A 23,523-nucleotide genomic window follows, 5' to 3' on the forward strand; every position below is an offset into this window, starting at 1 on the left:
TGTAACCGAGTTATCGGCAACCGGCAGGAGCCATATGGTTGTCGCTTTATTGTATGCGATGCAATCGCGCTGTAATGCTTTACTTTATCACTAAGCGGTAGCGATAGTCGTGGAAGCATAAGATTGGCGAGACGACAAAGATGCTATGATGGAGATCAAGGTGTCGCGCCGGTGACGATGGTGATCACGACGGTGCTTCGAAGATGGAGATCACAAGCACAAGATGATGATGGCCATATCATATCACTTATATTGATTGCATGTGATGTTTATCTTTTATGCATCTTATCTTGCTTTTATTGACGGTAGCATTATAAGATGATCTCTCACTAATTATCAAGAAGTGTTCTCCCTGAGTATGCACCGTTGCGAAAGTTCTTCGTGCTGAGACACCACGTGATGATCGGGTGTGATAGGCTCTACGTTCAAATACAACGGGTGCAAAACAGTTGCACACGCGGAATACTCAGGTTATACTTGACGAGCCAAGCATATACAGATATGGCCTCGGAACACGGAGACCGAAAGGTCGAGCGTGAATCATATAGTAGATATGATCAACATAGTGATGTTCACCAATGAAACTACTCCATCTCACGTGATGATCATACATGGTTTAGTTGATTTGGATCATGTAATCACTTAGAGGATTAGAGGGATGTCTATCTAAGTGGGAGTTCTTTAAGTAATATGATTAATTGAACCTAAATTTATCATGAACTTAGTACCTGATAGTATCTTGCTTGTTTATGCTTGATTGTAGATAGATGGCTCGTGTTGTTGTTCCGTTGAATTTTAATGCGTTCCTTGAGAAAGCAAAGTTGAAAGATGATGGTAGCAATTACACGGACTGGGTCCATAACTTGAGGATTATCCTCATTGCTGCACAGAAGAATTACATCCTGGAAGCACCGCTGGGTGCCAGGCCTGCTGCTGGAGCAACACCAGACGTTATGAACGTCTGGCAGAGCAAAGCTGATGACTACTCGATAGTTCAGTGTGCCATGCTTTACGGCTTAGAATCGGGACTTCAACGACGTTTTGAACGTCATGGAGCATATGAGATGTTCCAGGAGTTGAAGTTAATATTTCAAGCAAATGCCCGGATTGAGAGATATGAAGTCTCCAATAAGTTCTATAGCTGCAAGATGGAGGAGAACAGTTCTGTCAGTGAGAATATACTCAAAATGTCTGGGTATAATAATCACTTGATTCAATTGGGAGTTAATCTTCCAGATGATTGCGTCATTGACAGAATCCTCCAATCACTGCCACCAAGCTACAAGAGCTTCGTGATGAACTATAATATGCAAGGGATGAATAAGACTATTCCCGAGCTCTTCGCAATGCTGAAAGCTGCGGAGGTAGAAATCAAGAAGGAGCATCAAGTGTTGATGGTCAACAAGACCACTAGTTTCAAGAAAAAGGGCAAAGGGAAGAAGAAGGGGAACTTCAAAAAGAACGGCAAGCAAGTTGCTACTCAAGAGAAGAAACCCAAACCTACACCTAAGCCTGAAACTGAGTGCTTCTACTGCAAGCAGACTGGTCACTGGAAGCGGAACTGCCCCAAGTATTTGACGGATAAGAAGGAGGACAAAGTGAACAAAGGTATATGTGATATACATGCTATTGATGTGTACCTTACTAATGCTCGCAGTAGCACCTGGGTATTTGATACTGGTTCTGTTGCTAACATTTGCAACTCGAAACAGGGGCTACGGATCAAGCGAAGATTGGCTAAGGACGAGGTGACGATGCGCGTGGGAAATGGTTCCAAAGTCAATGTGATCGCAGTCGGCACGCTACCTCTATATCTACCTTCGGGATTAGCATTAGACCTAAATAATTGTTATTTGGTGCCAGCGTTGAGCATGAACATTATATCTGGATCTTGTTTGATGCGAGACGGTTTTTCATTTAAATCAGAGAATAATGGTTGTTCTATTTACATGAGTAATATCTTTTATGGTCATGCACTCTTAAAGAGTGGTCTATTCTTATTAAATCTCGATAGTAGTGACACACATATTCATAGTGTTGAAACCAAAAGATGCAGAGTTGATAATGATAGTGCAACTTATTTGTGGCACTGCCGTTTAGGTCATATCGGTATAAAGCGCATGAAGAAACTCCATACTGATGGGCTTTTGGAACCACTTGATTATGAATCACTTGGTACTTGCGAACCGTGCCTTATGGGTAAGATGACAAAAACACCGTTCTCCGGTACTATGGAGAGAGCAACAGATTTGTTAGAAATCATACATACAGATGTATGTGGTCCGATGAATGTTGAGGCTCGTGGCGGATATCCTTATTTTCTCACCTTCACAGATGACTTAAGCAGATATGGGTATATCTACTTAATGAAACACAAGTCTGAAACGTTTGAAAAGTTCAAAGAATTTCAGAGTGAAGTTGAAAATCATCCTAACAAGAAAATAATATTCCTATGATCTGATCGTGGAGGAGAATATTTGAGTTACGAGTTTGGTGTACATTTGAAACAATGTGGAATAGTTTCGCAACTCACGCCACCCGGAACACCATAGCGTAATGGTGTGTCCGAACATCGTAATCGTACTTTACTAGATATGGTACGATCTATTATGTCTCTTACTGATTTACCGCTATCGTTTTGGGGATACGCTCTAGTGACGGCCGCATTCACATTAAATAGGGTACCATCAAAATCCGTTAAGACGACGCCTTATGAACTGTGGTTTGGCAAGAAACCAAAGTTGTCGTTTCTGAAAGTTTGGGGCTGCGATGCTTATGTGAAAAAGCTTCAACCTGATAAGCTCGAACCCAAATCAGAAAAATGTGTCTTCATAGGATATCCAAAGGAAACTATTGGATACACCTTCTATCACAGATCCGAAGGCAAGACTTTTGTTGCTAAATTCGGAAACTTTCTGGAGAAGGAGTTTCTCTCGAAAGAAGTGAGTGGGAGGAAAGTAGAATTTGACGAGGTAACTGTACCTACTCCCTTATTGGAAAGTAGTACATCACAGAAACCTGTTTCTGTGACACCTACACCAATTAGTGAGGAAGCTAATGATAATGATCATGAAACTTCATAACAAGATACTACTGAACCTCGTAGATCAACCAGAGTGAGATCCGCGCCAGAGTGGTACGGTAATCCTGTTCTGGAAGTCATGCTACTAGATCATGATGAACCTACGAACTATAAAGAAGCGATGGTGAGCCCAGATTCCGCAAAATGGCTTGAAGCCATGAAATCTGATATGGGATCCATGTATGAGAAAAAAGTATGGACTTTGGTTGACTTGCCCGATGATCGGCAAGCAATTGAGAATAAATGGATCTTCAAGAATAAGACGGACGCTGACGGTAATATTACTGTCTACAAAGCTCGACTTGTCGCAAAAGGTTTTCGGCAAGTTCAAGGGATTGACTACGATGAGACCTTCTCACCCGTAGCGATGCTTAAGTCTGTCCGAATCATGTTAGCAATTGCCGCATTTTATGATTATGAAATTTGGCAGATGGATGTCAAAACTGCAATCCTGAATGGATTTCTGGAAGAAGAGTTGTATATGATGCAACCAGAAGGTTTTGTCGATCCAAAGGGAGCTAACAAAGTGTGCAAGCTCCAGCGATCCATTTATGGACTGGTGCAAGCCTCTCGGAGTTGGAATAAACGCTTTGATAGTGTGATCAAAGCATTTGGTTTTGTACAGACTTTTGGAGAAGCCTGTATTTACAAGAAAGTGAGTGGGAGCTCTGTAGTATTTCTGATATTATATGTGGATGACATATTACTAATTGGAAATGATATAGAATTTCTGGATAGCATAAAGGGATACTTGAATAAGAGTTTTTGAATGAAAGACCTCGGTGAAGATGCTTACATATTAGGCATTAAGATCTATAGAGATAGATCAAGACGCTTAATTGGACTTTCACAAAGCACATACCTTGACAAAGTTTTGAAGAAGTTCAAAATGGATCAAGCAAAGAACGGGTTCTTGCCTGTGTTACAAGGTGTGAAGTTGAGTCAGACTCAATGCCTGACCACTGCAGAAGATACAGAGAAAATGAAAGATGTTCCCTATGCTTCAGCCATAGGCTCTATCATGTATGCAATGCTGTGTACCAGACCTGATGTGTGCCTTTCTATAAGTCTAGCAGGGAGGTACCAAAGTAATCCAGGATTGGACCACTGGACAACGGTCAAGAACATCCTGAAATACTTGAAAAGGACTAAGGATATGTTTCTCGTTTATGGAGGTGACAAAGAGCTAATCATAAATGGTTACGTCGATGCGAGCTTTGACTCTGATCCGAACGATTCTAAATCGCAAACTGGATACGTATTTACATTAAACGGTGGAGCTCTCAGTTGGTGCAGTTCTAAACAAAGCGTCGTGGCGGGATCTACGTGTGAAGCAGAATACATAGCTGCTTCGGAAGCAGCAAATGAAGGAGTCTGGATGAAGGAGTTCATATCCGATCTAGGTGTCATACCTAGTGCATCGGGTCCAATGAAAATCTTTTGTGACAATACTGGTGCAATTGCCTTGGCAAAGGAATCCAGATTTCACAAGAGAACCAAGCACATCAAGAGACGCTTCAATTCCATCCGGGATCTAGTCCAGGTGGGAGACATAGAGATTGGCAAGATACATACGGATCTGAATGTAGCAGACCCGTTGACTAAGCCTCTTCCACGAGCAAAACATGATCAGCACCAAGACTCCATGGGTGTTAGAATCATTACTGTATAATCTAGATTATTGACTCTAGTGCAAGTGGGAGACTGAAGGAAATATGCCCTAGAGGCAATAATAAAGTTATTATTTATTTCCTTATATCATGATAAATGTTTATTATTCATGCTAGAATTGTATTAACCGGAAACATAATACATGTGTGAATACATAGACAAACAGAGTGTCACTAGTATGCCTCTACTAGACTAGCTCGTTAATCAAAGATGGTTATGTTTCCTAACCATGGACAAAGAGTTGTTATTTGATTAACGGGATCACATCATTAGGTGAATGATCTGATTGACATGACCCATTCCATTAGCTTAGCACCCGATCGTTTAGTATGTTGTTATTGCTTTCTTCATGACTTATACATGTTCCTATGACTATGAGATTATGCAACTCCCGTTTACCGGAGGAACACTTTGTGTGCTACCAAACGTCACAACGTTACTGGGTGATTATAAAGGTGCTCTACAGGTGTCTCCAAAGGTACATGTTGGGTTGGCGTATTTCGAGATTAGGATTTGTCACTCCGATTGTTGGAGAGGTATCTCTGGGCCCTCTCGGTAATACACATCACATAAGCCTTGCAAGCATTGCAACTAATGAGTTAGTTGTGAGATGATGTATTACAGAACGAGTAAAGAGACTTGCCGGTAACGAGATTGAACTAGGTATTGAGATACCGACGATCGAATCTCGGGCAAGTAACATACCAATGACAAAGGGAACAACGTATGTTGTTATGCGGTCTGACGGATAAAGATCTTCGTAGAATATGTAGGAGCCAATATGAGCACCCAGGTTCCGCTATTGGTTATTGACCGGAGACGTGTCTCGGTCATGTCTAAATTATTCTCGAACCCGTAGGGTCCGCGCACTTAAGGTTTCGATGACAGTTATATTATGAGTTTATGAGTTTTGATGTACCGAAGGAGTTCGGAGTCCCGGATGGGATCGGGGACATGACGAGGAGTCTCGAAATGGTCGATACATAAAGATTGATATATTGGAAGCCTATATTTGGATATCGGAAGTGTTCCGGGTGAAATCGGGATTTTATCGGAGTACCGGGAGGTTACCGGAACCCCCCAGGAAGTATATGGGCCTTAGTGGGCCTTAGTGGAAGAGAGGAGAGGTGGCCAGGGCTGGGCCGCGCGCCCCTCCCTCCCTAGTCCGAATAGGACAAGGAGAAGGGGGCGGCGCCCCCCTTCCTTCTCTCTCTCCTCTTTCCCCCCTCCCGAATCCTATTCCAACTAGGAAAGGGGGGAATCCTACTCCCGGAGGGAGTAGGACTCCTCCTGGCGCGCCCTCTCCTGGCCGGCCGCACCCCCCCCCCCTTTGATCCTTTATATACGGAGGCAGGGGGCACCCCTAAAGACACAAGTTGATCCACGTGATCATATTCTTAGCCGTGTGCGGTGCCCCCTTCCACCATAGTCCTCGATAATATTGTAGCGGTGCTTAGGCGAAGCCCTGCGACGGTAGTACATCAAGATCGTCACCACGCCGTCGTGCTGACGGAACTCTTCCCCGACACTTTGCTGGATCGGAGTCCGGGGATCGTCATCGAGCTGAACATGTGCTAGAACTCGGAGGTGCCGTAGTTTCGGTGCTTGATCGGTCGGGCCGTGAAGACGTACGACTACATCAACCATGTTGTGCTAACGCTTCCGTTGTCGATCTAGAAGGGTACGTAGATCACACTCTCCCCTCTCATTGCTATGCATCACCATGATCTTGCGTGTGCGTAGGAAAATTTTGAAATTACCACATTACCCAACATTGGAGACTTCATATCTCTCAATCCGGGCATTTGCTTGAAATATTAACTTCAACTCCTGGAACATCTCATATGCTCCATGACGTTCAAAACGTCGTTGAAGACCCGGTTCTAAGCTGTAAAGCATGGCACACTGAACTATCGAGTAGTCATCAGCTTTGCTCTGCCAGACGTTCATAACATCTGGTGTTGCTCCTGCAGCAGGCTTGGCACTTAGCAGTGCTTCCAGGACGTAATTCTTCTGTGCAGCAATGAGGATAATCCTCAAGTTAGGACCCAGTCCGTGTAATTGCTACCATCATCTTTCAACTTTGCTTTCTCAAGAAACGCATTAAAATTCAACGGAACAACAGCACGAGCCATCTATCTACAATCAAACATAGACAAGAAAGATACTATCAGGTACTAAGTTCATGATAAATTTAAGTTCAATTAATCATATTACTTAAGAACTCCCACTTAGAAAGATATCCCTCTAATCCTCTAAGTGATCACGTGATCCAAATCAACTAAACCATGTCCAATCATCACGTGAGATGGAGTAGTATCAATGGTGAACATCAATATGTTGATCATATCTACTATATGATTCACGCTCGACCTTTCGGTCTCCGTGTTCCGAGGCCATATCTGTTATATGCTAGGCTCGTCAAGTTAAACCTGAGTATTCCGCGTGTGCAACTGTTTTGCACCCGTTGTATTTGAACGTAGAGCCTATCACACCCGATCATCACGTGGTGTCTCAGCACGAAGAACTTTCGCAACGGTGCATACTCAGGGAGAACACTTATACTTTGATAATTTAGTGAGGGATCATCTTATAATGCTACCTTCAATCAAAGCAAGATAAGATGCATAAAAGATAAACATCACATGCAATCAATATAAGTGATATGATATGGCCATCATCATCTTGTGCTTGTGATCTCCATCTTCGAAACACCGTCATGATCACCATCGTCACCAGTGCGACACCTTGATCACCATCGTAGTATCGTTGTCGTCTCGCAATCTTATGCTTCCACGACTATCGCTACCACTTAGTGATAAAGTAAAGCATTACAGCGCGATTGCATTGCATACAATAAAGCGACAACCATATGGCTCCTTCCAGTTGCCGATAACTCGGTTACAAAACATGATCATCTCATACAATAAAATTTAGCATCATGTCTTGACCATATCACATCACAACATGCCCTGCAAAAACAAGTTAGACGTCCTCTACTTTGTTGTTGCAAGTTTTACGTGGCTGCTACGGGCTTTAGCAAGAACCGTTCTTACCTACGCATCAAAACCACAACGATAGTTTGTCAAGTTGGTGCTGTTTTAACCTTCGCAAGGACCGGGTGTAGCCACACTCGGTTCAACTAAAGTTGGAGAAACTGACACCCGCCAGCCACCTGTGTGCAAAGCACGTCGGTAGAACCAGTCTCACGTAAGCGTACGCGTAGTGTCGGTCCGGGCCGCTTCATCCAACAATACCGCCGAACCAAAGTATGACATGCTGGTAAGCAGTATGACTTATATCGCCCACAACTCACTTGTGTTCTACTCGTGCATAACATCAACGCATAAAATCTAGGCTCGGATGCCACTGTTGGGGAACGTAGTAATTTCAAAAAAATTCCTACGCACACGCAAGATCATGGTGATGCATAGAAACAAGAGGGGAGAGTGTTGTCTACGTACCCTCGTAGACCGGAAGCGGAAGCGTTATCACAACGCGGTTGATGTAGTCGTACGTCTTCACGGCCCGACCGATCAAGCACCGAAACTACGGCACCTCTGAGTTCTAGCACACGTTCAGCTCGATGACGATCCCCAGACTCAGATCCAGCAATGTGTCGGGGAAGAGTTCCGTCAGCACGACGGCGTGGTGACGATCTTGATGTTCTACCGTCGCAGGGCTTCGCCTAAGCACCGCTACAATATTATTGTGGATTATGGTGAAAGGGGGCACCGCACACGGCTAAGAGAACGATCACAAAGATCAACTTGTGTGTCTAGATGTGCCCCCTTCCCCTGTATATAAAGAAGCAAGGGGGGAGGCTGGCCGGCCCTTGGGGCACGCCAAGGAGGGGGGAGTCCTCCTCCTAGTAGGAGTAGGACTCCCCTTTCCTAGTCCAACTAGGAAAAGGGAAGGGGGAAGGAAAGAGAGGGAGAGGGAGAGGGAAAGAGGGGCCGCGCCCCCCTCCCCTAGTCCAATTTGGACTCCCCATGGGAGGGGGCGCGCCACCTCCTAGGCTGCTGCCCTCTCTCTCCCCTCAGGCCCACTAAGGCCCAATACTTTCCCGGGGGGTTCCGGTAACCCTTCCGGCACTACGGTTTTCTCCGAAATCACCCGAAACACTTCCGGTGTCCGAATATAGCCGTCAATATATCGATCTTTATGTCTCGACCATTTCGAGACTCCTCGTCATGTCCGTGATCATATCCGGGACTCCGAACAACCTTCGGTACATCAAAATATATAAACTCATAATGAAACTATCATCGTAACGTTAAGCGTGCGGACCCGACGGGTTCGAGAACAATGTAGACATGACCGAGACACGTCTCCGGTCAATAACCAATAGCGGAACTTGGATGCTCATATTGGCTCCTACATATTCTACGAAGATCTTTTATCGGTCAGACCGCATAACAACATACGTTGTTCCCTTTGTCATCGGTATGTTACTTGCCCGAGATTTGATCGTCGGTATCTCAATACCTAGTTCAATCTCATTACCGGCAAGTCTCTTTACCCATTCCGTAATACATCATCCCGCAGCTACTTATTAATTGTAATGCTTGCAAGGCTTATGTGATGTGCATTACCGAGAGGGCTCAAAGATACCTCTCCGACAATCGGAGTGACAAATCCTAATCTCGAAATACGCCAACCCAACAAGTACCTTCGGAGACACCTGTAGAGCACCTTTATAATCACCCAGTTACGTAGTGACGTTTGGTAGCACACAAAGTGTTCCTCCGGTAAACGGGAGTTGCATAATCTCATAGTCATAGGAACATGTATAAGTCATGAAGAAAGCAATAGCAACAAACTAAACGATCAAGTGCTAAGCTAACGAAATGGGTCAAGTCAATCACATCATTCTCCTAATGATGTGATCCCGTTAATCAAATGACAACTCATGTCTATGGTTAGGAAACTTAACCATCTTCGATCAATGAGCTAGTCAAGTAGATGCATACTAGTGACACTATGTTTGTCTATATATTCACACATGTATTATGTTTCCGGTTAATACAATTCTAGCATGAATAATAAATATTTGTCATGATATAAGGAAATAAATAATAACTTTATTATTGCCTCTAGGGCATATTTCCTTCAGTAGGTTATGGTTTTTCTAGAACGAAGGCCCAAGAAGAGCCCGGCTTTGAATTAACAAAGCCATCGACAGGCCAGGATTGCAAGAACACCAACTTACAAGGAAAATTAAGAAGAGAAACAAGCGACTGGTACAAGGAGCAAAGCAAAACAGACTCAAAGGCAGCAGTGATAGCAAGCACGCCATGCTGCCGCCATCACCCTACAGGACGACCTACACCAACCGGACAAGCTACGGACTTGAGAGGGTGCACCACCGCGCAAGCATCGTGATTGTAGCCCAACTCGAAGACAGAACTGTCACTCCTCTGGAACTGCCGCTGCAAAGGGCCCCTGCCCTCTCATCCTGGCTCGAAGGATGCCGCACCGGCAGGCGGCAGCTCGGTTCACCCTAGAACCCAGAGAAAGACGTCCAAGCTGCGCATGAAGAAGGAACTAGGAGCAGACTTGCTAGCTCAGAGCACACCATTCCGAGCACCGTCGTCGTCCGCGGTTAAGCCACACCGAAGGGCTAGAGCTGTCGGCCACCGTCGCAACAACAAGGGTAACAGCGATGAGCCACCGAAGAAAAGGCAGTGAAGCGCCGAGCCAAGCCGCCACCCGCCACCATCACACCCACAACCCGACTCTCTCGCCTCCCCTGCAATCCCGGACTGCGCCTCCAAGAAGGAACACATCACGGATGTGCCGTCGCCTCCCGAATCAGGGGACGTAGGTTTTCACCTAGCAGGGAAATGGAAGGAGGGGGAGAAGGATCCTCACCACAGCCTCCAGGGAGGGGTACGGCACCCAGGGTGTCGCCTGCGGCATGGCTGCGCCGGCCAGGGGTTTCCCCTGGATCCAACCCCACTCGACGAGATCCGCGCTAGTGGCGCCCGGGAAGAACGGTCTAAGCCACCAGGACCCGGATCCGGCGATGGAAGGAGCAGATCGAGGCGGAGAGGATGAGATGCATCTGGCGGCGGCAACCGCGCAGGGGAGGCCGCACACCAGCGACCGTGGACCGACGCCTCCTCGTCCCCCGCGAGACCGAGGGAGGCGCCTCACCAGCTCCGGCCGGAATGGCCCGTCGCCCGGGCCACCCCGCGCTCTCCGCCCGGGGCCGTCGCCCCGGATGCCGAGGCCCTCCAGGCTATGTGGAGCCGCCAGATCCCCTGCCGCCACCTTCATCGGTGTCGAGCGCGCGCCGGCGCACACCTCTGGCGGCGGCGGAGGGGAAGGGGAGGGGGGAGGAGGGGTGTGGCGGCGGCAGTTAGGGTTTCCCCCGAGTCGCCTCGAAGGAGACGACGTTGTGGCGGGGGGAGGGGATTTTCCTTCAAGATGAGGTTACGGTTTTTGGGTAGCAGTCTAGAATATAAGGACACAATACTATATGATTTTCTCGTTGAAAAGGAGAATAAGCCCGGCCTTAGCACTGTGCGATGCACATAATCATACAGAATTATTTATATCAAAAATCCAGCAGTCGAACAAAACTGACATGAAAAAAAATACAAGGCCGCATACACCGCGATAATAATTCCAACAGACAACCACTGACCCTATGATAAAAGATAAACTCAAAATGAAAAATACATACCTCCTAGGCCGCGCCTTTAAGAAGAAATCATCGCACGTGCCGATGATGACGAGTCCAGCCCAAAGTTAATCTCGGGATTCGCATCCCAAAACCAAGCTTCGATCCATCACCTTTACTAAGAACACGAGGAAAGATGACATGTAAATTTGCCATAAACATAGTAATTTAATTTGATGTCAGCCACAAAAAGGTGTGTGGGAGTTTGATGCAAATTGGATGATTTTTTTTTCGGGTAAATTTGGATGGACCTGCTTGCGCTGCTTGTCATCTGATTTTGACATCGGCCGGCTGATGGTTCACGGGTGCTTGTATGTTTGCTCTGGGAAGTTGTTTTGCTGCAACTAGTAAGCTGGAGCTCCTCGGATGGCCGGCCGATTACAAGAATTTATACACGCAATTTGCGCAATCCATCAGCATATCCTTTGTCTTTCTGGTTGGGTCGTATAACATGTCCCTTCTGTGTGCAAATCATTGATCTATTGCCCTGAGCTAGCTAGCTTCCAGGAACAGGCAAATCGATCAGTATCTGATCGATGACCATACTGCCCCGGCCACACAGTTTCGATCCCCTATAAATACTCTCCAGATCACTCATATACTCACACAGTCACGAAGCTAAAGCAAAACTTGAACTAGCACAGCTACATCACCAGGCCCACTCACGAACTAGAGCGAGCAAGAGCAATGGCTGCATCCAGGCCGAGCAGCATGGCCGTAGCAATGGTGGCGGTCGTGGCCGTGCTCCTATGCGCGGGCGTGCGGCCGGCGGAGGTGTGCAACGGCCACCCGTGCCCGTCGCCGGCGGGCAATTGCCCCGTGAACGCGGTGAAGCTGGCGGTGTGCGCGGACGTGCTGGACGGGCTGATCCACGTGGTGCTGGGGCAGTCGCGGCCCAAGCAGCCGTGCTGCTCCCTCATCTCCGGCCTGGTCGACCTGGACGCCGCCGCCTGCGTCTGCCTCGCCATCAACGCCAACGTCCTCGGCATCAACCTCGACGTCGACGTCGACCTCACGCTGCTGCTCAACTACTGCGGATGCAAGGTGCCCAAGGGCTTCCACTGCGCTTGATTGGATCAGCCATCGTGCATGCATGCGTGTGCATGTGCATGTACTACGTGTCAGGTCGTGTGTTTTTGTTATCAACATCAGTACCGGTCGTACGTAAAACGTATCTGCGTGTAGAGCGTGTGCGCTGGTTGTAAAAGCGACATTTTCCTCCAATAAAAAAGCACTTTTATCCTGAATAATGGTTCGTGAGGCGTAGACAAGCGCATCCGCCTACCCCATGGTTTCTCTGCCTCTAGCCGACACCGTCGCTGGTCCCTTGTCTCCGATGGCCTTAGGGTCACGGCGGTGCGGTGGATCCGGCGCTTGTCGGCCAGAGGGGTCTATTTTTAGATGTTCCTTTGAGTTTTTTTAGGGTTTATGTCCTATTCAGAAAAACGAGACGGCGGTAGCTCCTTGATGATGCAATAAGATTCTTCCCGTTTAACCCTGTCTCGATGATGCGTCTAGCATCATTGGTGGACGTGTGGAGATGTGTCTTCGACAGATCAGTACTTGGTGGATTTGTTCGGATCTGATCGTATTTCGTTTACGTTTCTATGTCCTCAAGTTGGAGCCTTCCGATCTAAGCTACTCTTCAATGGTTGTGGTTGATCTTCTGGTGCGTTGGTCCTATGTAGTCTTAACACGATGACTTTTCGACTATCTACTACAACAAGCTTTGTCCGGTTTCGATGAGGAAGAGACGATGACGGCGGCACGTTTTCGGCTCGCTTCAGTGTTCGTAATTGTCGGTAGGTGGTTTACAGATCGGGATGCAATTTTTATTATCTTTGGTGTTCATTATACTGGTGATTGAAATGAATAGGTTGAAAATTGTGTCGAAATAAAATCAATGTATCTATGAAGTCTATCTCTATCAAATTATCTCTACTTTGACAAAACTTATTAGGAAAAATATCAACATTCACAATGCCAAACCAATATTTTAAGATTCACTATGAAATGTAGTCATAGTATATATATTTGATATTACATATATTGATATTTTTTAATAAATTTGATCAGACTTTATAATGTTAGACTTGACACAAATCTAAAACATAGAGTAAAAAGGACCGGAGGGAGTACGTTCACGGTCTGTTTATTCGCAGTCGAGGTAATAACACCTGTGGTGCCTAAACTTGTCATTGACGTTCACTTTGATGCCTAAACTTGAAAAATACACCGAACTGGTTTTATAACTTGGCGGTATGGTTCAAATACGGTTCAAATCATGTCCAGATACATATGTATTGTTGACTAGACATGCCAGCGTAGCACGGGGCACACTTACAGTGCTGAGACAGGCTAACATGGAAAGAGTGCGTCTAAATGATCATCGGGTCCCACCTATCAGTACACAACTGAAATAAATAAAAATGGAGCTTGGTTGGGTTTTGTTGAACAAGAGACCTGGGAGCTACGAAGGGCCTGCGCAAACCACTTCGCCAGGGAAAGTTAGTTGACTATTAGGCATCGCTAATCTGTATCTAGCTAATTAGACTTGCAGCCAATTTTCCACATGCTAGTTATTTTTCGTTTTTCTGGAGAAAAAAATCAACCTATAGTAACAATATTAAATAAATAGTTAATAACCCCTAAAATGTTAATGAAATTTAAAATATTCAAAAAAATAAAATAATACAAAATAATTAATAAAATGGTTTCATAATATTTGTAAGGATTCATGAAATATAATAAAACAATTTAGCAATTTTTAAAAGTTATACATATTCGAAATGCTAATCTCATTTTCAGAATATTCATGTTTAAAAAAATTTATCACATGGTCCTTTTTTAAAACTATTAGTTATTTTCCCTTTTGTATGTGACCCTTCAAGATGTGAGTTTCTTTTTCGTTTTTTGTAATTCTAAAACTCATGTGAATTGTTGTATTAGTAATAAAAAAAGCTAGAATCTTCTTGTCTTAGAAATAATATGTTAATGTGATTTTATAAAATATTTACGTATTATTAAAAATTCATGTAATTAAAATGTTTTTAAGTAGACAAATGTATGTATAGTTTGAAAATTGTAATTTAAATTTAAGAATGTATAAAATCCTAGGGGAACACTAGGCCATTGTTTATTTATCACACATTTTTTTAAATTTATTTTTATTTGAAAATATATCTTTTGAAAAATACATATACTTTATTAAAACACATGAACACTTTTTACAATTAGAAATACATTTCCTAAAAGAACAATCACTTCATATACTATCTAAATATTTTATAATTTCTACAATAAGAAAAACATCTAACATGTGGAAAATGGGTGCACTATCTGCAGCCCATTTAACTCCAGCGATTGTGTCATATATATTATAAAACCTATATAAAATGTTGCAGTGTGTGAAAGACAGTAAACGTACATGGGGCAATTGGTTGGCACATGTTCTCTGTGGCGCACAGGTCACCTGTTTGAAACTCAGCCAAGCAACTTTTTTGTTTATTTCAGTTGTGCACTGACAGGTGGGACCTGATGGTTATTGAGACGCACACTCTTCATGTCAGTCTTTTCGGACACTGCAAGTGGGCCCCGTGCCATGCTGCCATATCTAGTTAGCAATACATACATATCTAGACGTGATTTGAACCGTATTTGAACCATACTGCCAAGTTATAGAACCAGTTCGATGTATTTTTCAAGTTCAAGTACCAAAGTGAACATCGATGGCAAGTTTAGGCACCACTACTGTTGTAGCTCGAGCTCCTGACAGTAGCCCCAGAGCGTCTCCGCGGACCGGCGGAGCGTCATTTCCTCGTCTCCGGTGAGCTCCAGCTCCGCGGCAACTCCGAGCACGCCGCGGCGCCCGAGCCTGGCCGGGAGGCTAAGGAAGACCTCGTGGACGTCGCTGGGGACGAACCCCTTGGCGAGCACCGACACCGAGTGCACGCGCCGCTGGTCGCGGAGGAGCGACCTGGCGAGGCCGGCCACCGAGTAACCAATGGCCCAGGACGTGTACCCCTTGAGGCCGATCACCTCGCGCGCGCCGCCCACCACCGCCCGCCGGATCCCCTCCAGGGCCTCCGCGTCGAACGACGAGTGAGTCTTCTGGAGGTAGCTCAGCACCGGCATGCCGCCGACGCGGACGCTCGACCACAGCGCCAGCGCGCCGTCTCCGTGCTCGCCGACCATGTACGCTTGCACGTCCTGCGCGCCCACGCCAAGGTGCTCGGCCAGGAGGCACCGCAGCCTGGCGGAGTCGAGGTCCGTGCCGGAGCCGATCACGCGGCTCGACGGGAACCCCGACAGCTTCCACGCCGCGTACGCCAGCACGTCCACGGGGTTCGACACCACCACCAGCAGCGACTCCGGCGACCCCTTCGCCACGGCCGGCACGACCTCCCTCAGCAGCGCCACGTTCCTCCTCAGCTGGCCCATCCGCGAGGCCGCCGGCGTCTCCCTGGACACCGTGATGATGGCCAGGTCGGAGGCTCGGAGCCCCTGGTGAGCGCGAGGACGTCGGTGCCTGCGGCGATGCGGACGCGCGGGAGGAACGCCGCGGCGTGCTGCAGGTCCAGCATCTCGCCGCGGACCCTGTCGGCCTCGGCGTCCACGAGCGCGATCTCGTCGGCGAGGCCCTGCGTGAGGATGGTCTGCGCGATGGCCATGCCCACGTTGCCGGCGCCGATGACGGAGACCTTGGTGAGTCGCTCAGTCCGCCGCAGCGGGGTCAGTTCCCCGTCGCGGCCGCACGATGGAACCTGGCGGTAGAAGCCGGCGCCGGTGTCGGCGTCGAAGCCGAGCTCGGACAGCGAGGACGCCTCCTTCTTCATCAGGCTCATGGTGTCAAAACGATCGGGTTGTGTTGATATTGTGCTTGCTCGATCAGTTAGGTTTGGAACTTTGGATGTGCTTTCTCAGTTGGTTTTTGAACTTTGGATGCATGGTACGTAGCTGAGGGCTCTCCTACTTATACTACCACAGTAGTTGGCTAAAAGTAGGTTCCTTCCTACTCCGTATATCTCTATAGATCATAACCTCATAAGTGTATCTGTTTGTCAACGTCTTTTTTTTTTTGTCTTTCTGGAAAGCGAACCAAAGAAAGAAATCGAAGTCTATGTTGACGGAAATAAAGAATGCGACTTTACAATACCAGAGAAGTTCCTGCCGGTTTTGGTCCACTGTTCATTCGTTGGACAAAGAGAGTATGAGAAAATTGGAGATCTGCTTATCCATGCAACTAGTTTTGGCTTTCAAGCGAAGGAAAGTCGACGCAAACTGAAGTGATAGTGGGTCGACTTTTGCTGACCACAGGAAAATAGGTGAATTCATGAGTCAATTCTTGGGGCCTGCTTTCTGTTTCTCTTGTTTCATTTGTTTGTTTGGCAGTTGACAACTTTTTTAAAAAGTATTCCCACCGTTCACAAATATAAGATGTGTCGGATATTGCAATATGGACTATATACGGACTGAAATGAGTGAATAAACACACTAAAACATCTCTATATACATTTGATTAAGAAAGAAGTTAGAACATCTTATATTTGTGACCGGAGGGAGCAACATTTTTAGGAAACCTTAACAACTGGACAAAGCTAACGGCATTCATACTACGGGTTTCTCAAAAAGAAAAAACAAGGGCATTCACAACATTTTTCTTTTCTGGAGAGCAACCAATCCGTGTATAGGCGGATCCTATTTGACGCCCGCAAGCATCAAACTGAAGCGAGCGAGCGCTACGATATGGCCTGGCCCACTTTGACCGAGCAACAGGTTTGGGAAGGTTCCCTGAACTGTATTTTTCCAGTTTTCTTTTTCCTTTACCAGGTTTTCTGAATTTCTTCATGTTTTTACTTTCATTTTTATTTTATTTTTTCGTTTTTTCTGCTTATTTCTTCTTCTTTTTATTTTTCCTGTTTTTTCATAAATTAAAAAACAAAACTTCATAATTTCAATTTTGTCTAAATATTTAGAATTAAACATTTTTTTCAAGTCCCATAAACTGTTCACGTTTTTAAAATTTCGTTCAGGTTTTCAAAACAAGTTCACCATATTGAAAAAGACATGTCCACTGCATATAAAAAATGTTCATAAGGTATAGAAAAAATTGTTCAATGTGCATTTCAAAAACATTTACCATATATTTAAAAAATGTTCAGCGTGTATTTGAATAATGTTTGCCGTATACTAAGAAAATGTGCAGTGTGTATTTTAAATGCCTTTTTCAAAATTGTTCATAGTTCAAAAAAATGTTCAGAGCTCAAAATGAGTTCACAATTTCAGAAAATGTTCAAAAAAATTGAAAAAAAATTGTTCATGTTCAAAAAATTTAATTTTGAAAGAAAATAACGATTAGAAACATTATTCGCATTTGAAAATAAATATTTCACAATTTTTGAAGAAATGGTCAACAAAATTTGAAATTTTTTAATCTGTCACTGCATTTAGTTCTTAAATGTTCATGGCCTATTAGCCGCTTACACCCAACAGCTCAAGTGGTAAGGAACACTTGAGGCTGCGAGTTCGATTTTAGTAGCCGCACAAGACAGCTCGGTATGGCGCCACCGAATGGGCTGGCCCATTAGGGTCACACCCTATGCGAAAGCGCTGGTCTTTGATGCTCACGAGCGTTGGCTAGGGGTTGTCCCCACTATGTGTGAGAAAATGATGATATTTCATAATGGCCCAGCGGATTTACACATTAGGCTCAATTATTTCTATACCATATCCATCTTTCTGACAAGCCCACAAAGCTCCTAAGCCAAATGAAAAAAAGAACTCGGAGAAACTTGTAGATGAAACGCATCCAAACAACTAGGAAAAAGAAAACAAATATTCCGAAAATGACATGATTTCGATAAAATTCACAAATATTTCTGTATTATCTGTAAGTTTAGTCGAATTCGCTAGTTTTTTTTCATAATAATGTGATCTTTGCCCTTTTTCTTACAAATAACATGATTTCTTGGTAGAGGAAATATTTGTCAACCTCATAATAAGGATTAGGTTTAGGAACAACTATTTATCATTTATCCTAGATTTAGGAGGTCTAGACTTGCTTGAGAGCTAACTGGCTGCAGATGTGGCTGTCGATAATGCATGAATGAATACAGGGGTAAAATTACTGATAATCAGAAGGGAAAAGAGAGGAATATGGGCATAATGTTTGCCTTCACGAGGAGGCGATTTGATGAGATGTACCCTTTGTGAATTCTCTGGATAACCTCGTCTGGAGCGCGATATGCAAGACACGTCAACAAAATCTTTTGAGGACCTGAAACCCCACAAATCCAAGAGGGACCCTGTTCGGGAATTCGGTGGCTATGGGCTTCCCTAGGTCGACACGATCACCCTAAGGCCTCGAGTTTGCTGCCATCGAACATGGAAAACAACGACGGATGAGGAAGGAGAGAATGAGGATAAATTAGGAGAAAAGATAGAAGATAAAAGTGACAAACCGGTTTGACAATTGTGTGTTATTCAACCGACTATCACCTCTCATCTGTATATGAGGCGATTGGACTTCCTGTACAAGAAAATAAATATGATTTTCATCCAAATATCCAAACCAACCATAATTCGGAAAAGTGGGTCCAGAACTTTGCACGGGTCAAAAGACAGAAAAGTTGCATCAGCCGAGATGTTGTATAACGCCTCGGATTGAAATGATTCAAAAGCAAAAAAATGACAAGACAAAGAACTTCCATATTTAACACTTTTCCATTTAAATCAATCTTGAAGCCAATTCTGTAGTGCATTAAAAATGTATTTCCAAGATGGATCTATCTTGTCAAACTTTCTAGGTTGCAAATAACCTCGGATGAAACTGATTCCAATAGCAAATTTCTTTATTTCCACAAGACAAACAACTTTCATATTGAAAGTTTTACAATCTAAGGTCGTCTTGATGTTGAAAAATGCCTCATGATGTTAACACAAAAATTTGGGACAAAACGGGCTGAAGCGGGTTCATTCGGGGCAATACAACAACCACTCTGAGGATGGGATCAATTATACTGGCCTAACAGCTGCGTGTTTTCGGGCCCAACTCCTATTTGGCACCCTCAACGCCGGTTATAGCCTTTTTGCATCTAAACACACTGCTTTATTATTTAAGAATGTTCATAGGGATATAATTCAAAACTGGAGGGTTTATAAGCCACAAATGACGCCCTAAATCAAGACAAAAAGTGTGTTTAGCAAGGCTATGTGCCTCGTGATTACTACTACGACCTTTGAAGATTAAGGTGCATTGCTGAAAAAGTGCAGAAGTGTCTCTTATCTCCTTCACAATACTTGCACACATGCCTCCAATGCCTTGATTGATGTCGTTAACCACCCCTTTGCAGTCAGAAGCAACAAGAACTGGCGCACACACCCCTTCAATCTTGGGCTTGGCCCATTTACTTTATTTTCCTTTTTCTTAACCTTACAAACAAGGTGCGCGAGAGATTCGAACAGTAGACCTCACGGTTCAGCACCACCCGCAGCGACCAACAACTGGGAAACCATACGTAATGTATGTACTTACTTTTTTTTTTCTTTCTTGCTTGCTTGTTGTGCGTCAAATGCGCCTAAACTATCTGGTTTTTTTGTTTTTCTTTTGTTTCACCTTTTTCTTTGTTTTTAGGCAATTTTGTATATTTATTTTCATTTTATTATCCTTTTTAAATTTTGCAAATCTTTTAAAAATCATGAACTTTTCTTAAATTTGTAAAAATTTCAAATTCATAAATATTTTTCTTAAATTCATGAACTTTTTTCAAATCCGTGATTTTTTTCTGAATTCATGAACTTTATTTTCAAATGCATGAATATTTTTTAATCCAAGAACTCTTTACAAATTTTATGATACTTTTCGAAATCCATGAACTTTTCACGATTTCAGGAACTTTTTTCTTCAAAATTGATGGACCTTCTTCAAATTCACAATTTTTTTTCTAAATCTATGAACTTTTTTCATTTTTCATCAACTTTTAACAAATGTCATGAACTTTAAAAAAAATGAACTTCTTGAAATCCATTGACTCGTTTTAAATCTTGTGAAATTTTCTCACAAACCTTTTTCCAAATTTGTGATCTTTTTTTTGAACTTTTCCCATATTTTACAAACTTCTTCAAATTCATATCTTTTACCCAAATTCACAAACTTTTCTCAAATCGGTGATTTTTTTTATAAAGCCATAAAGGTTCCTTGATTTAACAATTTTTTCAGTAGTATTAAAAAACTGGTCGGTTTTTTCCCTACTGAACTAACAACACAAAAAATGGAGAAAAAAACTAGCGGGACAAGCAAGTAGGGGCTTGTCGGTTATACAGGGCTCGGTTAGACTAAGCTGTTTTTTCTCAGCTACGCTGCACGATTTTCTCAGCACATGGATGGAATGAGACACATGATAAAGAGCCTAGAATGATCTTTCCGGATCTTTTGAAGGTTAACAATAAAAACTCTGTTGTATCGATGCACTGTTATCAAACGACACTGAACACAAAAATGGTGCATCAAGGCGTGAATAAGGAAGAAGTCACCTTTGTTGGTTTTCTTACACACAACAGAGTCAGGTCAAGTTTTTGTACCCGAGCTCAAATGAGTTCGGGTGAACAGTAAAGTCGAACAATATTTAAATGTTCGAACAAATCTGATTTTTTATGGAAAACTTTGACAAATGTTTTAAGAGCTTGCAAAGTTTCATCATGAAATCACGTGTGGAAGTCGTGGCTAAAAAATCAATACTCTGGAAATTCTACTTTCAAAAGCATTTTGGAGCACTAATTTTGTTTCTTTGCCACAACTTCTACAAATATGATTTCGTGATGAAATTTTGCAAGCTCTTAGAACATTTGTCAAAGTTTTTTGTTATGAAAAACAGATTTTTTTTTAAATATATATGTTGAAAAGCAAGGGGATAAATTGACCAAAATTAGGAGCAATTCATAATCCTATTTTGTATACTATAAGAACAATGCACTGAAAACTTGGAAAGGGGAGATGTCGCATACAATCTTGGATGGAGATCACTCAAATATTGGAATTGTTCTTTTCTACGAAGCAAACAACTTTCATGTTGTGCATTTTTTATTTGAGGTCATCTTAATTGCATTTTTTGTCATGCCAAAATCTGATATCAACACATGCCTTCTGTTTTTTCGGTAAAGCTAGCATGGAAAAATATAACTTGCACCGAATCTCTACTCCTAATATCTTGGTTGGTAGAATAGCCTTCACGGTTTTTTTCGTCTAGTCAATTTTTGTCCAGTTTATTTCCGTCTCACCTCCCACCACCCCTCCCACGTCAATTTTTTCTTCTTCGCACTTAAAACCGAATCGCGTCTGATACTCCTTCCATTTATTCGTACTTGCTTTGGCAGGTGTTGATTCAATTCAATCATATAAATATTTGGTAATTAAGAATTCAGAGATAATACCATACACTCCCTCCGTTTCTTTATATAAGGTGTATTTTTTGATAAAATTTCATAATGCACGGTGCATTTTTTTTCTAAATCCTCATAATTCCCTTTTTATCCCTCCAGAAAGAGGAAAGTATATCTCTCTCCTAATTTCCCGTATCTCTCCTTGTATCAAAAAAGGAAACTATCTCTCTCTCTCTCTCGATTGCATGTATCTCTTACTTTCCTGGACTCATTGATTTACTTGTCACTAACAAACAAATTTACCAAGGGTAATTTTGTCCTAACACCTCTATGATTATGTGCCTTGGTCACGGCACCAAAAATAATACACCTTGCATAAAGGAATGGAGGGAGTACATGAGATCACCTTCCAAACAGATCACCTCCCTCTCCAATTTATTTCTCCCACCGATCCCCTTCCACTCCTAACTAGTAAGCATGCACGTGCAACACACGTCTCAAACGTAAAACAGGTGAATTCACATAATATAAAAAAAACGTTTTTAAAAATATAAATCAAATGGATACACAATGTTTGATGTCGCTCAAATTGTATTTTCAAAAGCGAGTGGTTATGTTGCTGCATAGAGTAATAGCAGGAAAATATTCTCATTTAAATAAAATCAGCAATTATTTATTAATGCAGTAATATAGGCATGTAGTATAGTCTTCTCTTCGAGTGTAGCCAGGAAAAAAAGTATAAACTGCCTTACGGTGCAATCATATTGTTCAAGATGCTTAATTCTCGAACCTTATTTTATTCTACTAATCTGCATAGCAAAATATATATTTGTACTAATTTGGATCAAATTATATATATTTTTTGGTTGTGTGGACTGCCAAAATTATATAGCTACCTACTATGGATAATAGGAAATAGAAGATGATATGTGACTACAACGACTTCTATATGAAATAAAGATGATTTACAAGAACTAATTGAAATGTAAAAGGGCTAAAAGAAATCCAATAATTACCATGATAGAAAATATTTATCTGGTTTTGTATGTGTTTATGCGTTGGCAACCATACTAACTTACAATGATGTAAGACGCTTTGTACGTATAGAAACTGAAATGAGTTATGAAGAAAAATAAAGATAGAAGGAAAAGTATTCTAGAGTATTTGTCAAGCTTAACCTTATCAAGCTTTCAGGTCAGCTTCTAAATTACAAAAAAATGATGAATCCTCGAATAAGAAAGAGCCAACAATTTGGAACATGCTACAAAACTGGTGAAGATAGAAAGCATTCATCCTCTTTTTCCTTGTCGTAAGGAGTAGCTTCAGCATACATTTGTAACAGTGTAATACCTGATCCGGAAAAAGTTGTTCATTATTATTATTGGAGGAAAGAGGTGCGCAGACAAAGAAAGAGAGGCGGTGCAAATAAGGCCTTAAACAACATGTCTTCAAGTTTGATGACTGCAGATATGTTGGATCATTCGAAACTGCACAAGTATATAAGAATAAATATATATGCCAAAATAGCAAAAGGTATTTGGTTTCTCTGTCATGAAACAAAATAAATTCGACTGAGTACAATTTATATGATTTCTCTATACCAATATACGGCAGTTGTATTAGGACAGATCATTTGAAGGATCTATTTATTGGAACTCAGCCGGATTAGTTTCTTCATTGGATCCTTCTGTATGGTAAAATTCTC

At 43.0% G+C, this 23,523-nt stretch overlaps 2 pseudogenes; one reads left to right on the forward strand and one right to left on the reverse strand.

Annotated features, from left to right (window-relative positions):
- Positions 1 to 11,960: 11,960 nt before the first annotated feature.
- On the forward strand, positions 11,961 to 12,698 carry LOC125524616 (pEARLI1-like lipid transfer protein 2 pseudogene; annotated as a pseudogene).
- A 2,490-nt stretch (positions 12,699 to 15,188) lies between these two features.
- LOC125519167 (L-lactate dehydrogenase B pseudogene) lies at positions 15,189 to 16,337 on the reverse strand (annotated as a pseudogene).
- Positions 16,338 to 23,523: the final 7,186 nt, after the last annotated feature.

This window comes from Triticum urartu, chromosome 7A (genome assembly GCF_056163025.1).
Source record: "Triticum urartu cultivar PI428250 chromosome 7A, HENAU_Tu73, whole genome shotgun sequence".
NCBI lineage: Eukaryota > Viridiplantae > Streptophyta > Magnoliopsida > Poales > Poaceae > Triticum > Triticum urartu.